The following is a 16,538-nucleotide window of genomic DNA, read 5'->3' as shown; positions in this document are numbered from 1 at the left end:
CCAGCCGAGAAACTTATAAATAAAAATAAAATAAAAAGAAAAACATCCATCGTTTCCACCTGTAGATCTCGCCTGGCCAACATTTCATAAACGATCATTCTTCCCCCATTCATGTGGCTTTCATGCCGTACTAACCTCTTTGGGAACTGGGATGGTATATGAAAAGAGAAATGATGGATCTGGAAGAGTACCAAAGCAAAAAACAATTAAACTGGGGGAAACGAGAAATGGGAAGCGAATTAAAGACCAACAGTTAAAAGAGCTCATCGATATAATGAAGATGTTCAGAGCTCCTCCAGTTCACTCATTAAAAAGCGGACGAGGGAGAACTGACGGTTTCACTGGAAGAGAAAAAATTAAAGAGGATGGCTTGCTTGTCCTTCTCACGCAGTTGCCATGCGATTTGAGTTGCGTTTAACGAACACATTCATAGCGACAACGAGTCATTTCTCTCAAAGTTAGCTACAAAATAATGTAATCTACCTTCTAGTGTATTTTCTTCTGTTCTCCCTAAAAGACATGACGAAAGTATCAGTATGAGTCTCCAAATTCCGCTACGACGTACTTGTAGCATAAAGTATTTTTGCTTGGCCAAGGCCTTAAGTCGAAATATCAATAGAAAAATAATCGATTGCGATATGAGTGTAAATGAGTGCTGAGAGGGAAGATGTGGTTTTTGGAGCCCTTTATAAAACCCACTGAGGCTTTTTGCACCGATTCTGAGCGACTGTATGACTGAAATCTTTTCCTCGGCGACCCATTAAAAAAAAAACGGTGTTTTCTACACTAGTTGTCGCGGTTCTGACCTCCATCGCAGAAGCGTCGAAGGAAGGGGTGAGATGTACACAGGTGGGGAGGGGGCGGGAGAAATGATGACTGATGACCTTCGCATCGTGTGACACGTCCATTGCATTTGGTAGAAATGTGGTGTAATTTGTTGCCAATGTGACCGCATTAACCCACACTTCACCTGACATAAACTGTTCAGGTCTAGCAGTGTCGACACATTCCTGTTTGAAGTGTTGTCGAGCCCGAGGGTTATGTTGCAGGGCGCCGCACTTTTGCATCATTACAGAGAAACCCAAATTTCGTTCTGCGTCGCAGTGGGAGAAAACGATGACGACTCGAAAAACTGACCCTTTCATTCTTTTACACAATGTAGGAAAATGACTTCTAAATGCGCCAAATCCACTGAAATATGCCGAATGCTCCATGGAAATGAGGTAGCCGGCCGTGGTGGCCAAGCGGTTAAAGGCGCTACAGTCTGGAACTGCGCGGCCGCTACGGTCGCAGGTTCGAATCCTGCCTCGGGCATGGATGTGTGTGATGTACTTAGGTTAGTTAGGTTTAAGGGGACTGATGACCTTGGCAGTTAAGTCCCATAGTGCTCAGAGCCATTTGAACCATTTTTGAAATGAGGTACAGATAGAGGGAATGTTATGAAATGATGGTACAAATTGCTCAAGTATGCTGTTGCCACTGCATATTCAAAGTAGTTTACCACTTGGTATTTGGGTTTATAAGCCTCATTTGTCAGTGAACACAGAACTTGAGGAAGCAGCAGCTTACTGGACGCAGCGCTCAGGGAGGCGTCCAGCACTGCAGTGAGACGGGGAGGCCTGTGTGTGTGTGTGTGTGTGTGTGTGTGTGTGTGTGCGCGGGGGCGCAGTCTCCTCACGCCTCGCGGCTCAGCCGGCCGTCGCCGCAACAAATCCCCAGTCGGCCTGGCCGCTAAGGCAGGCGAGCCCGGGCTTCACCAAACAACTCGCACGCATCCCTCTCGCTGCTCTCTCTCTCTCTCTCTCTCTCTCTCTCTCTCTCTCTCTCTCTCCCTCCCCCCCCCCTGTGTGTGTGTGTGTGTGTGTGTGTGTGTGTGTGTGTGTGTGTGTGTGTGTGTGTGTCACCACCCTATCTCTCGCTTTCTTGCATTTCCCGAGCTCCTTTCGCTTTCTTTGGAACTTTTCTTGAAGACACATACTCCAACAATTACAATTATATTTATAAGTATATAAGTATATACTCCGACAATATCTGCGTTTCTCCAGCAGTCTCCACGTTTTTACATGTACACTGATATTCCACAAGCCGTCGTACGGCGGAGTGTGCCCTGTACTACTACTAGTCATTTCCCTTCCTGTTCCAATGTAAATAGAGCGAGAGTAAAACTACTGTCTGAATGGCATCGTAAAATCCCTCACGTCCGCATCTCGTGGTCGTGCGGTAGCGTTCTCGCTTCCCACGACCGGGTTCCCGGGTTCGATTCCCGGCGGGGTCAGGGATTTTCTCTGCCTCGTGATGGCTGGGTGTTGTGTGCTGTCCTTAGGTTAGTTAGGTTTAAGTAGTTCTAAGTTCTAGGGGACTTATGACCACAGCAGTTGAGTCCCATAGTGCTCAGAGCCATTTGAAAGTCCCTAACGTCTCGCATCTTATCTTCGTGGTCCTCACGCGCAATACATGTTAGCGGCGGTAGAATCTTTCGGCAGTCAGCTTCAGGTGCCGGTACCCAAAATAGTGTTAATCTAAAATAACGTCGTCTTCCCTCAAAGTATTCCCATTTGACTTCCTGATGCATCTCCGTAACGCTTACGTGTTGTTCGAACCTACCGGTAAGAAATCTAGGAGCCCACCCCTGAATTGCTTCGATTTCTTCCTTTAATCTGACCTGAAACTGACCCCAAACACTAGAGCAGTACTGAAGAATAGGTCGCACCAGCGTCCTATACGCCGTCTCCTTTACAGAAGAACCACACTTGCCCAGAATTCTTCCTATAAACGGAAGTCGACCACCCGCCTTCCCTAGCACGATACTCACAAGCTCGTTCCAATTCATATCGCTTTGCAACGTTGCGCCCATACATTTAAAAGACGTGACTGTGTGAAGCAGGACACTGTTCCGAATAGCACGGGTTTGTTTTCCCCACTCATCTGCATTAACTTACATTTTTCTACATTTACAGCTAGTTGCCATTCATCACACCAATCAGGCATTTTTCATCTTGTATCTTCCTATAGTCACTCATCTTCGATACCGTACATCACATCCTCGTCAGCAAACAACCGCTGAATGCTGCCCACGCTGTCCGCCAATCCACTTTCCTGGGCACTCCTCAGATGATCCTAATGATCTCATGATTCTAATGATGATTCTAATGATCTCATCCATTTTCTCACGTGTAACTGCATACGTAGAAAAGCAGGAACCTTCAAGCACACAAATGTCGACTCACTCTCAACATCATTACACAGCACAAATCCTCCTCCATTGCTCCACCCAGAGTTAGAACAAGAGAAGTATCGTAATAGCGTTACTCCTTGAAATGCTCCGAATCACATGATCCAGCACATGCCGACGAATTGCATTGGCCGAAAGTGAAACAGACTCCCAAAGACTTGAAATTGCCACAGTGGTCGAGTAAGGATGTTGTTTCAGAATTTGTTCGAAATTGCTCTGAGCACTATGGGACTTAACTTCTGAGGTCATCAGTCTCCTAGAACTTAGAACTACTTAAACATAACTAACCTAACACAACATCCATGCCCGAAGCAGGATTCGAACCTGCGACCGTAGCGGTCACGCGGTTCCAGACTGAAGCGCCTAGAACCGCTGAGCATAGTGGCACAACATCCGTTACTTCAAGGACAGCTCCGAGTCATACACCTGTTAGCGTGCATTCCACTGACTCCTAACGACTGCCATTTGCGAGTCCAGTGGTGTCAAACGAGAGCTCTTTGTAGAACAGGTTGGAGCCTTTATGTGTTTTCTAATGATATCTAGTTCTGCCTCGGTGCCACTGATGGCCTTATGTTGGTTATAAGAAGGATAGTTGAGGGCATGCAAGCAACCAGTCTGTCTGTGAGCTGAACGCACTGGACCTACACCTTGTGTTACAGTCTGTGGTGCTCTTTCGTAAGACAGCGGGAGTACTCTTACGGCTATCCTGCGCAACCCGACTTCAAATTTTTACGTCATTCTGGTAATTCGACCTGTTGTACAGTAATTCATTAACGGTACCCAGGGGGTGTTTTCCAACAGGATAAACGTTTGCCCAAATCCCGCTGTGGTAATCCAACATGATCTGCAAAGTGACGACATATTGCCTTGTCCTGTTCTATCATCAGATGTCTCCATTCGATGTACAATGGGACATCATCGGACGACAAATCCACAGTCATCCACAGACAGTAATAACCGTCTGTATTAATTGATCGAATGCCACAGGCATGGAACTCCATCCCACAGTGTGACATTCAGCAACTGTACAACATAATGCATCACATATGCATACTTGTATTCAACTTTCTAGCTGTTACACCACATACAGCATTTCACATTCGCAATGGCTTATCTCTTGTTTACATTAACCTTGACCTTAAACATGTTAACATGTAAAAAAGTATTCCCGGAATTTGATTTCCCTACTTTAATTATTTTTTGCTGTCGTGATTCTTTTTCCGCCAGTGTATATTGACTTCATGGTGAGGTTTTTTCAGTAATAGCGAGTATTAACGGACCCCCAATGCATCCTGGTTCATTTCGGATGTAGCTGGTGTTTATGGTCGTTCCCCTCACATTCAGTTGTGAGTGAATGTGCTCGTTTATATATTCTGGACACATATTCGCTGTTTCTGGCGAACGAGTGGTGTCATTTTGATTCCTGCTTACCACATCGCTCGGTTGTGTGGCTTGCTTGATTGTTGATTAAGCCCACCCTTACTGTTACATCATTTCTGTAAGCTACTTGTCTGACATATCACCTGCTGAGTGGTTGCCCGCCTTGCTTTTTATATTTTACTTGTAAAGTATTTAGTTCTGCTTATTAGCCATTACTAGTGCCTTGTATACTGAATTCAAGAGCAAACCCAGAAAGAGATCACACTCCATGCTTTAGTTGCTCTTGAGTCTTTCCACAGATCATATTTGCTTAAGAAAATTCCTCGTACCTCTGAGGAAAAGGTACCTATTTTTGTAAGACAGCTGGTAAGCTGATTCTAGTAAACTCATATCACTTGTTGTTACATGCCTGCCGAACTAGCAATCTGCGTAATAATTATTTTATGGATTGTTTGTTTGTTTTTCTGCCTTGCTGGCTTAGCTAACCCTTGCTGTATATCTGTACGGCTACTGCTATTGTTCACTTCCATATAACCCGTAAGACTAAGTGTTTTCTTTAGTTTGGCGATCTGTATTACCGCTGCTGTATATGATGTATGTTTTCTAGGCAGTTTGCCGTGAAGGTTTCACGAATTTCTAGCACCTGGTGTTTCTGATCTCCCACTGCGTTGTAAGGCTGCTTTGTCTAAAATTCTGATAGCCTGCCTGCTAGGGATGTCGCTTATCGATTAAACAAATGGTTTTCGATGATATCGTTTTTTTTTTTTTCATGCCAGTTTAATCTGACTGCTAACAGCAAGCAGAATAACCGGTTTCTGAAGCAACCAATTTTCTATTTTTCGTATCTGTTATGTCCTACAATAAACGCAGAAATTGAACAAAAATTGAAAAATTTTTACTTATTTTCGGGATGCATAAAATCAAAATATTAAATTAAATGGGCAAATGAAAGAAAACTTTGTCCAGTGATCGCCGCTTTTCTCGAGAGCTGTTACGTTGTTGAGTACTACAAAAAAAGTCACCAGTATTGACCGTATTGTCCAATCGGCTCTAATTTGTTTGAATCACTCCTCAAAAATCACCTTTTATTAGGGAATCATAACAGCACTTTGGCATTACGAGGAGTCATCAAAAAAGAGTGAAACCTAAGGTTGAGGAACTGTTTTCCGTATTAGTTTGGCCGTTTTCAAGGGCTGCAAGCGGATAAAGGCACATTCCGTAGACGCAGGCAGCAAATCAGCTACTTTTAATTTTCATTGTTAAGTTTTTATTTTATTATTGATACCATTATTTCCTTCCTTTTGCATTATTTCACAGAAATGGCAGACAGGTCTTTAGTCTTTTAAACCAAATAAAGCGTTGTAGTTCATTGCTAAGTAACCTGGCAAAATTATTTCTAGCCTACAGTTGATGACATTCTGCAAAACAACGAATGTCCGGCGACGACAGCGAGAAACTACCGTATAGACCACGAGGAACTAAGTCTTGCACAACGCCTATATAGGCATACATTAAGGGGAGATTGTACCTTATGTACCTAAAATGTGAAATCTGTCATTTACCTCTTGAAAGTTTCATGATAATGTTATAAAATTTTATTGGATGGTGGAGCAAGTGTCTCTCCATCGACCTTTTTTTGTAGATAAGTAGCCTGCATAGTTTATTTTTAGAGATTTTTTGCCACATGTTTAAGCTTTACTTATTCATTATTTCTACAATATTAAACTGAACTTCTTTCAAAAATGCATCATTGACGTTCAGCCCAGTCTCTCTAAGTTGTGTAAGTTTGACTGTTCTGTGGTTGTACCTGACCATTAAAAAAATAAAATCTCAAGAATACGGCTTCAAAGATGAAAATTCTTTGTTGCTGACCTTAGAACATCCCTGCACCATATCCTGGGTCATCTGCATTTTCTTCACCCTCCCTGGCTCTTAGCATTCCTAGAGTGCATTCTTGCCTTCCTAGCTACCGCAGTCACTACATCATCTGTTTTCTTCACACGGACAGCATCCAATTTGGAACATACCATCACCGCATTTTTCCCAAGTTGTATGGATAACTTTTGAAGCAGCCTCACTCTACCCACATTGTCATAATTAAACGAAAGAACTACATCACAAACTCCCAAATTCAGTATATCTTTACCTATAATTCTGTTTCAGGAATTCTAGATCATATGACACTGTTAAGTGATTCATTTGCGTTCTGGAAGGACGAGGAACAAGTGAATGTAGTGCACGAACAGGGCAGCCAACTGTGATCGCAAAAAAATTTCACAAATCAGCAAACCAGCTTTTTGAAGTTCAAGTAGTTGGCAGAAGGGGGCCATCGAAACATGTGCTGTTCCCCTTGAAGTAAATTCATATTTAAAGCCTGTAATGGCTAAAACAGCCTTAGAAAACATATACCTCTAGTAAAATACACTGGAAGGAATGTTTATGAGCAAAAAAATTTTTTTATATTTTGCCCCTACGAAGGTACAATCTCCCCACGACGCATGACAGCAGGAACATTGTTGTCCCAGCAATGCTACACCAATTCTTGTACCATGTGTTCATTACTCGTTCCTATCGGCATTGTTATTGAAATAGCACTGACTGCTTTTACCATTTTCTGTAATATCACAATATTTCGATCCAATTCTAATTTTACGAACAAAAATTACCTGCTTTTTTAAAAAAAAAGTTTATTTAAAAATGAATGTCTATTTAAAAATGAATGTTTTATTACTGCTGCTATGGCTAATTGATATTTCGGTTTCATACTCGGCTGTGAGTAAACAAATAAATGATAAAGCACTTGTTATAACCAACACCAAACATATACAGGAAAATACCGGTAGCGGTTTTAAGCGGTCGGTTTTTCTCATCCCTACTGTCCCCCCTTGGAGATGTTTGGACGTAAGCTAAGGTCCCTTAAAATGATTACTAATGGGCGTTTGGTATTCTTAGGCAAATTTTGTGTAAATACTGAAGCACATTAGCTCATTGCAAAACTTGTTTGCGTGGCTGTTATTTAATGGTTCTGTTATCCTACCTTAAACGTTATTAACGTTTTTTGAGTAGTGAAATTTTGTTCACTTAAGATTGGTCAGTCTTCAAGCTGATCTTTATGACCGAGCCCTTTCGTTCTTTATCTTTAGGTAAATCTTTAAGTAAAATTTAATTATTTAAAAGGGCTTCATCTTGGGAGGCATTTATCATTGGGCCTTAAGCTGTTCTTGTCAAGTGCACTTGTCAAGTGTAATTATTTGTTTGATTTTATTTATTTATTGTTCCGTGGGACCAAATGAAGAAGTCTCCATGGTCATGGAACGAGTCAATACATGAAATTATAACATGATAGTAGAAACAGATAAAATGAAATATGAGTAACATATTCAGGCGAAAATTCGTAAGTTTAAATAAAGAAAATCAACGATGTAACACTGGAATTTGCTTAATTTTTCAGCTCTTCCAGGAGCTCCTCGACAGAATAGAAGGAGTGAGCCATGAGGAAACTCTTCAGTTTAGACTTTAAAGTGGTTGGGCTATTGCTAAGAAGTTTGAGTTCTTGTGGTAGCTTATTGATAATGGATGCAGCAGAATACTGCACTCCTTTCTGCACAAGAGTCAAGGAAGTGCATTCTACATGCAGATTTGATTTCTGCCTAGTATTAACTGAGTGAAAGCTGCTAACTCTTCGGAATAAGCTGATATTGCTAACAACAAACGACATTATAGAAAATCTATACTGTGAGGGCAATATCAGAATTCCCAGACTATTGAATAGGGGTCGACAAGAGGTTCTAGAACTTACACCACGCATAGCTCGAACAACCCGTTTTTGAGCCAAAAATACCCTTTTTGAATCAGAAGAATTACCCCTAAAACTAATACCATATGACGTAAGCGTATGAAAATATGCGAAGTAGACTACTTTTCGTGTTGAACTGTCACTTATTTCATGTACTGTTCTAATGGTAAATAAAGCAGCGTTTAGTTTCTGAACAAGATCCTGAACATGGGCTTTCCACAAGAGCTTACTATCTATCCGAACGCCTAGGAACTTGAACTGTTCCGCCTCGCTTATAATATGCCCATTCTGACTGATCAAAATATCAGTTCTTGTTGAATTGTGAGTTAGAAATTGTAAAACTGAGTTTTAGTGTGATTTAGCATCAACTTATTTTCCACAAGCCATGAACTTCTTTCATGAACTACATTATTTGATACTGTTTCAATATTATACACAAGATCTTTCACTACCAAGCTGGTGTCATCAGCAAACAGAAGTATTTTTGAATCACCTGTAATATTAGAAGGCATATCATTTATATAAATAAGAAACAGCAGTGACCCCAGCACAGACCCTTGGGGAACGCCCCACTTCACAGTGCCCCATTGGGACTGAAAATCACTACCACTTTCAATATTACAGGAGAATTACCTTCTGCTTTCTGTTTTTAAAGTAAGAGGCGAACCAATTGATAGCTACTCCCCTTATTCCATAATGGTCCAACTTCTGCAGTAATACACTCCTGGAAATTGAAATAAGAACACCGTGAATTCATTGTCCCAGGAAGGGGAAACTTTATTGACACATTCCTGGGGTAAGATACATCACATGATCACACTGACAGAACCACAGGCACATAGACACAGGCAACAGAGCATGCACAATGTCGGCACTAGTACAGTGTATATCCAACTTTCGCAGCAATGCAGGCTGCTATTCTCCCATGGAGACGATCGTAGAGATGCTGGATGCAGTCCTGTGGAACGGCTTGCCATGCCATTTCCACCTGACGCCTCAGCTGGACCAGCGTTCGTGCTGGACGTGCAGACCGCGTGAGACGATGCTTCATCCAGTCCCAAACATGCTCAATGGGGGACAGATCCGGAGATCTTCCTTTCCAGGGTAGTTGACTTACACCTTCTAGAGCACGTTCGGTGGCACGGGATACATGCGGACGTGCATTGTCCTGTTGGAACAGCAAGTTCCCTTGCCAGTCTAGGAATGGTAGAACGATGGGTTCGATGACGGTTTGGATGTACCGTGCACTATTCAGTGTCCCCTCGACGATCACCAGTGGTGTACGGCCAGTGTAGGAGATCGCTCCCCACACCATGATGCCAGGTGTTGGCCCTGTGTGCCTCGGTCGTATGCAGTCCTGATTGTGGCGCTCACCTGCACGGCGCCAAACACGCATACGACCATCATTGGCACCAAGGCAGAAGCGACTCTCATCGCTGAAGACGACACGTCTCCATTCGTCCCTCCATTCACGCCTGTCGCGATACCATTGGAGGCGGGCTGCACGATGTTGGGGCGTGAGCGGAAGACGGCCTAACGGTGTGCGGGACCGTAGCCCAGCTTCATGGAGACGGTTGCGAATGGTCCTCGCCGATACCCCAGGAGCAACAGTGTCCCTAATTTGCTGGGAAGTGGCGGTGCGGTCCCCTACGGCACTGCGTAGGATCCTACGGTCTTGGCGTGTATCCGTGCGTCGCTGCGGTCCGGTCCCAGGTCGACGGGCACGTGCACCTTCCGCCGACCACTGGCGACAACATCGATGTACTGTGGAGACCTCACGCCCCACGTGTTGAGCAATTCGGCGGTACGTCCACCCGGCGTCCCGGATGCCCACTATACGCCCTCGCTCAAAGTCCGTCAACTGCACATACGGTTCACGTCCACGCTGTCGCGGCATGCTACCAGTGTTAAAGACTGCGATGGAGCTCCGTATGCCACGGCAAACTGGCTGACACTGACGGCGGCGGTGCACAAATGCCGCGCAGCTAGCGCCATTCGACGGCCAACACCGCGGTTCCTGGTGTGTCCGCTGTGCAGTGCGTGTGATCATTGCTTGTACAGCCCTCTCGCAGTGTCCGGAGCAAGTATGGTGGGTCTGACACACCGGTGTCAATGTGTTCTTTTTTTCCATTTCCAGGAGTGTATTTTGTTAAATCAAAGAAAACACCTAGCGTTCGCAACCTTTTATTTAATCCGTCCAAAACCTCACAGAGAAAAGAGAATATAGCATTTTCAGTTGTTAAACCATTTCTAAAACCAAACTGAACATTTGACAGCAAATTATGTGAATTTAAATGCTCCACTTACGTTGTATATACAACCTTCTCGATAACTTTAGCAAACACCGATGGCATAGAAATAGGTCTATAATTGTCAACATTATCCCTGTCTCCATTTCTATAAAGTGGCTTCACTACCGAGTACTTTAATCGGTCAAGAAACCGACCACTCCTACAGGATAAGTTACAGATATGGCTAAGTACTGGGCTAACATACATAGAACAATACTTCAGTATTCTGCTAGATACCCCGTCATATCTATGAGAGTTCTTGGTCTTTAGTGATTTAATTATTAACTCAGTCTCCCTCTTGTCAGTATCATGGAGGAGCATTTCAGGCAACAGTCTCGGAACACCTTTTTTTACAAGCGCTATATGATTCGCTGTTGGGACTAGGTTTCTATTTAGTTCAACTCCTATATTCAGAAAGTGATTATTAAATAGTGTACATATATGCGACTTATCAGTAACACGAACATTCCCTCTACGCACTGATTCTATATCCTCGACCTGTCTCCGCAGACCAGCCACTTCCTTTACGACTGACCATATGGTTTTAATTTTATCCTGAGACTTAGCTATTCTATCTGCATACCACATACTTTTTGTCTTCCTAATAACTTTTTAAGCACCTTACAATACTGTTTGTTATGAGCTGCTGCATTCAGAATTTGACTATTTCTAACGTTTTGATATAACTGCCATTTTGTTCTACAGGATATTCTTATTCCTCTAGTCAGCCACCCAGGCTGCCGGTTTGTGCTAGTACCCTGTTTTAAACGTTCTAACGGAAAGCAACTTTCAAAGAGCATGAGAAAAGTCTTGAGAAAAGCATTATATTTATCGTCTACTGTATCAGCGCTATTTTCATCTTGCCACTCTTGTTCCTTTATAAGTTTTACAAAGGTCTCTACAGCAACTGGATCACCTTTCCTGAACAGCTGATGACTGTATTTAACACGTGTTGCAGCATAAAAATCTTTTAAAGTTAAAATTTTCGCATCATGATCTGAAAGGCCATTCACCTTTTTGCTAACAGAATGCCCTTCTAGTAATGAGGAATGAACAAAAATGTTGTCTATGGTTGTTCTACCGTTCCCTTGCACTCTCGTTGGAAAGAATACGGTTTGCATAAGATTATATGAATTAAGGAGGTCTACCAGCATCCTTTTCCTTGCACAATCACTTATACAAATAATATTGAAGTCACCACATATAACTAACTTTTTGTATTTCCTATAAAGTGAACCAAGAACCTCCTCTAGCTTTAGCACAAATGTTGTGAAATCGGAGTCTGGGGAGCTATAAATAACAACAGTTAGAAGTTTAGCTCCACTAAATTTAACCACATCTGCACAACATTCAAACACCTTTTCAGTGCAGTACTTTGAAACATCAATTGACTCAAATGGGATGCCGTTTTTCACATACATGGCTACTCCCCCACACCGCAAAGAGCTCCTAGAAAAGCTACCAGTCAACCTGTATCCTGGTAAAGGAAGCCTCTGAATTATCTCCTTCTTTAAGAAGTGTTGAGATATACCAATAATTTCAGAGTCAACATATATATAAGCAGTTCACTAATTTTAATGCCTTGTATATTTTGATGAAATATACTAATTCCCTTATTAATCGGATACCTAAGCTATGTCGAAAGTGGTTTCTTTGTTAGAGACACTTCCCTTAAGCAGGAATACCTATCATCTGACTTCAATCTAAAAAAGCTACACCTCTAACGCCCACTCATACAGGAATTTTCCCATGAGTGATTCCCCCCCCCCCCCCTATGCTGTCACCTACAAGCTTTGCCACCCTCTCCTTCCCATACCTGTTGAGGTGCAGGCCACGATCGACTGAAGTTCATGACCTGTAACAACCATTTAACGACTAACGCCGTATGGTATTTAATAATTCTTGCTATAACTGGTAAATGCTTTAAATTACGTTCACAAGAAACGGAGGTGACTTTATTTTGGATCCATATACGTGCATACATGCATTTTAACGATGGTATGTATTGATGTGGTGAACCTTGGGTTTAAATGCCTTATTTACTACCCTTCAGTACTCTCAGTATTAAATCGTGTATTTCACTAATCGTGAAATTTTCAGTTGTTATTGATAATAAAATGTTGTTTAAGTATAAACAGTTTATTAACTCAGCATCTTACCATTTCCCACCGAGCTCCCTACTGGTTCTCAGTTAATACCATCAATAATTAATTCTATTTCTGGATCTGAGAAAATCAGCAAGACGTTTCTCTGTGAAAGAAAGAACATTTTGAAACCGAGAGGTTGAAGCCAAAGTACAGTTTCTTAAACTTCATAAAGACATCAAACTGAGAACGTCTTTCACAAGACAGAAATGACATTATTTTGGGTGGAATTTGGTGCATAGAGTACATTCCCATTAGAAAACAAAAATCTGAAAAAGTTTATTCCATTCGCTAAAGACGCGTTAGAAGCGATAACTACAGCGAGGAGTGATAGTGATAGGTGGCTTATAACAGACATCGAATGACCCCAATCAAAATATAAAAGTGACAGATATATACAGTGCCAACTGTTAATTGACTCTTCCTTTCTTGTTTTCGTAAATGTGTAGTAAAACAGGCAGATCTTTGTTACAAAATTTTTGTTATTAATTTTTTATGGTGTTTACTTTTTACCCTAAATTTTGTTAATTCTGATCTTTTTTGCACTTATGACTTACATACGAGATCTTTAATGGACAATGGTCTCAATAATATTGGCAAATTGTGAGTTAGAAGTATATATGTAATCCTGCTTAACAATGTTTCTTCTGATACGTCTTTGGGTTGATGTAATGCCGTCCATCGTTCCATGTCTTGAAATAAATGTTATTGATGATGGTCACGGAAGCCCCACGTAACGAGCTTGATATTCTTTCACTGAATTCACAGTAACTCTAACAGATTACTAGACTGCCGTTGCAGACATATTTCTTGAAAAAGTACAGCAGCAGCACATCTCTTGCAAAAATATGTGCAGCGTTATGGAACACTCATTTCTGGTGGGTTTCCACAAAAAATAGCTGCTCGAGAGAAACCATAAATGCTCGCTTTTAGGTTTAGAATAATTGTTCAGACTGATCAGTTGGAAAAGAGATGGAATACTGATGTACAGAGAAGTTGTGAAGTACGTTTAAATTCTTTAAGGCTATACATCCTGCCGTAACAGGTGCCGGAGTAAAAAATTCAGTGGAAGTGTAATGAACACCTCTGAAAAGTGAATAACAGTGTGGCATTCGCTGTGTTATTCAGTGGTTTGATATTTAACTAACTTGTAAATTAAAATGATAATCTCATTTATTACAATGAGTAATTACTAAATAATTTTTCTCCAGGCTAAAGATTTGATCAAGTTGCTAAAGAACTCCAAGTTAATGTCGTGTAAAAGTGTTGTCTGTAAGTTGTGTAAGTGTCACTAAATCACAGTTCATACAACAGATTCTATACAACTATGGATTATGATGGAAACAGTTATCTTTAGCAAAATGATCATTAAAACCAACGAATATCAGCCGCGCACAACACTGACATATGTTACATGAAACAATATTCTTCGCAACTCGTGTGTAATTAATTTCGGCTTCATACATCAGCTAGAAAAGTTTGTTATAACGATCGTGCTATGAGCACTGTTTTCAAAGAACCAATCTGATTCGAATTATTTTCATTAAAATGAGTTCGGAACCACCGGTGCACATTTATTTTTACACATTTGTATTACGCTCAGCATTTATGTCGGCAGAGTTGCGTAATTTGAATTTGCCGCTGTGATAATTGTTAAGATGGCGGTAGACAATTGATAGAGACTTTCTATTGTTAGAGCAAATAAGTAAATATTTAAAATGTTTATTAAACGCTATAGACTATACTTTCATATTGTGCAATATTTAGACCTCATGAAGCAAACATTTGATTTGTTTCTAAGGAAAACACAGACAAAAACGCGATAGAAACCGCTATCATCAATGGCTGCGCTCGTTGCAGCGGAAAGAAATAATTAACGCAGATCATGCTTACTGAGAGAGGAATTAAAGTTACAAATAATTATTCACTCATATTTATAATAATAATGAACTCTATTTTCAAGTAATAACTAACAAATATTTACAATTTCTTAACAGACCTCAGTTTGATATGCGTCTTACGTGCTGAACCTACAAAAGCCATCCAACAAAAGGTAAAAAAAAAAAAAACAAAGGAAGACAAACGCAGATCATAAAAGGAATTTATAATTATCATTGTCTTTGTATGATACACATCGATATGTCTAATTACATCATAGAATATTATATAAATAATTAATTCACTATTTTTTCATATGCCGAATAGATAATGTTTATAACTGTTACAGGCATAATTTCCTCTCGTCGCACTGTAGCCAAAAATTTATCACGTGGATGTTACAACAGCTGCGAGGAAACATTGGCTACATAAGAAATACCTCACCTGAACAACTAAAGGATACGCACAAATGTTGCGGAAAAGACGGGGAAACATTAATATAAGTCAGTTACGAATAAAATAAACAGTAAGCTCAAGGAAGCAGTGACGAAATGACTGCAGGAAAAATACCAGAAACTGAAATATAAATTGTAGTCAGACTGAAATATCTCTCCTAAAAATCTCAGTAAATGTACCGATAGAGAAAATGTAGTCGTAGGCAGTACTTTCACTGCTTGGAGTGCTTTGATGGAAAGACTTCTAGCTTCCTGATTGGTATTTCCCTAAGATTTTGTTGAGTTGATGGTAACATGACAAAAACATAATTTCAACGTGGATGGCATGGAGAGAACATTTCGATTGGACTCATTGGTTTATTCAACACCAGTTAAACGTGCGCTTTTCGTGCTGTGTATGAGTTTCTGACCACCCATACCGCATGGAAGTCTTCATGGCAAATTCAATATCTATACACTTACTAATTTCAAGAATTCTTCACGAGACTGAAGGAAAAGGGTATACATTCTGAATGACATAAAAGTATAATTGAAAAGTTAAGTAATTTTATCAACATAATAATCCAAACTAAGATTGCACAAGAACCCGTCAATGAGAATCTTCCAAAATTAGTACATACTAATAGTGCAAAGTTTCTTGCATTTTGTGTATTACGTAACTTCCCTCTGATTGGTCGGGTAACTTAAAATGCCTTATTTGATGGTTTATTGTAGTTTAGAGTACACTCAGGTGATCAATCATCGCGGAAACATTTTGAAAGCGCTCATAAGAAACTTGTACTTCTTTTCGAGGCCAGAATGATTTAGATACTGAAGTAAACTGTACAACTTCATGTTACCCATTATTCTACATGTTGTGAATGAGCGAGGTATGGGATACGACGTAGTTTACACATAAGTCGGTCTGAAAATCGGTGCTGAAACTTGTGCAGTGGCTCAAGTGGGAAATGTAACCCATACGAAATATTTAATTGAAGTAAAACAATTAATTGAACGAAGAGGCTTTACAACGATACCAACCAAAAATAGCGTAATTGTTGAGGAAATATTTATATACTAGGAATATGAAACAAGGTTTTAGTGTAACCATACTGTCAGCTTGTTTGGACCAAATGCTGTGAGTGCACTGTAGAAACCATAGGAATAACAATGACTAAATGACAATGCATTCAAAATCTCTGTAACACATTGTGGGGAAAATGTTTTGCTGATACTGTAGAATGTAAACTTTCACGGCCAGAAATGTCACTGTTAATAAACTGTTGCGTGCTATTATGCCATGTATTTACCCTTAAACTCAACACTTCGTCCCTATGTGCTGAGGACGTTTTCAAGGAGGATCGCTACCAAAGTAGCGAGCCA

This window comes from Schistocerca cancellata, chromosome 2 (assembly GCF_023864275.1).
Source record: "Schistocerca cancellata isolate TAMUIC-IGC-003103 chromosome 2, iqSchCanc2.1, whole genome shotgun sequence".
NCBI classification, from domain to species: domain Eukaryota; kingdom Metazoa; phylum Arthropoda; class Insecta; order Orthoptera; family Acrididae; genus Schistocerca; species Schistocerca cancellata.
This window is presented reverse-complemented; position numbering follows the sequence as displayed.